Raw genomic sequence first — 1,618 nt, 5'->3', positions numbered from 1 at the left:
TCTTTGTCCGTTCCCTGAAACCTGGGTACAAACCATTCTGTGGACTGTACCATTACATTAGGATGGGGAAACCCTCCAACAGCTAAAGAGTAAAACCGTGTCCAGTGTCCTGGCGAGGACTAAGATAACAAATTGTCGTTACTTAGGTTAAGGTGCCATTCAGTTGTTTTCTGCTGTTTATAATTAATTGTAGTTTAATTGCGTAAAGAAAATATGATTAAGTACACAACTTTTAAAATAATATTTTTCATTTGTTTAACATTTGTTGTATCCTTAACCCCAGAATGCCTGTTATTTCTATCTGTGGTTTAGCTGACCTAGTGTGAGTATCAGACTTCTGGTACATTAGACATTATTCTAATTGTTGATCGTTAACTGCAGCTTCACCAACACAGTGAGAAATTAAACACACACACACACACACACACACACACACACACACACACACACACACACACTATATATATATATATATATATATATATATATATATATATATATATATATATATATATATATATATATATATATATATACACTTAAGAATCCTTCAGGATTGTTTTTTAAGGATCCTCCACTAATCTCCTACAGATGAGACAAAAATATTCAAAGGCATGCTTGTCAAGAGTGAGATAAATGATCATTCAGATAATGGCTGTGGTCTGTAGCCTGCAACTGCTCTAGATGTGCTACATGTAAATGTATTAATACAGCCACTAAAATAACTCACACAAAAGGATCAGTTGTCATCACTCATTCCTCCTCATGCATCAACGAGGGAGTTGCCTACTGTATTACTTTTAAGAGATGAAATCAGCTTTATATTGGAGGAACCAAGAGAAATCTTGCTGATCGATTTGTTGAACATCTTTGGACCATCAGAATTAAGAATTTGTCATTTCCAGTGCCAAAGCATTTTTATACTAATGGACACTGCATTAATGACATATCTGTTTGCATTGCCTATTGTTGCTATGGCATCAATGAAATGAGAAAACTCAAAGAAAAAGCTCATCAAAGAATACTCATCTATACTCCTAGAACTTTAGAACCCCATGGAATGAATGTCATGATTTAAACTACTTTTTCATATATAAACTGGCTCCTCCTACTGCTAATCCAGAAGAACTTTGCTTGCACAGCTGATGAAGTCCCTCTGTCCGAAACATTCTGTGTACTTTACTACAATTTTAAATATATATCCAAAGACGATTCTAAGTGAGTAACTGCAGTGTACTGTAATAAGAGATGTAGATATATATTTAAAATTGTGTGTGTGTGCGTGTGTGTATATATATATATATATATATATATATATATATATATATATATATATATATATATATAAGTGCTGCCTCTTAATAAAATATAGATCAATTAATTAGCAAAACATGATGTTTTAAGTCAATTAATTATTGAAACACAGATATTTTAAGTGGAATTAACTTCCAGACTGACTACTGATCAGTCTGACCATAGGCCATGGATCGACCCTTCAAGCGATAATTAGCCAAAAAAGAAAAACACTGCAATTTTGAGCGTAAGGTGCTCCGAACTAACCACAAACGATGACGTATGAGAGGGGACACTCGCTATCAGTGACCCACATATGGTAGGA

Source organism: Electrophorus electricus, chromosome 14 (assembly GCF_041902795.1).
Source record: "Electrophorus electricus isolate QZ-2024a chromosome 14, ASM4190279v1, whole genome shotgun sequence".
Lineage (NCBI taxonomy): Eukaryota > Metazoa > Chordata > Actinopteri > Gymnotiformes > Gymnotidae > Electrophorus > Electrophorus electricus.
The sequence above is the reverse complement of the archived record's forward strand: the minus strand, read 5'-3'. Positions refer to the sequence as shown.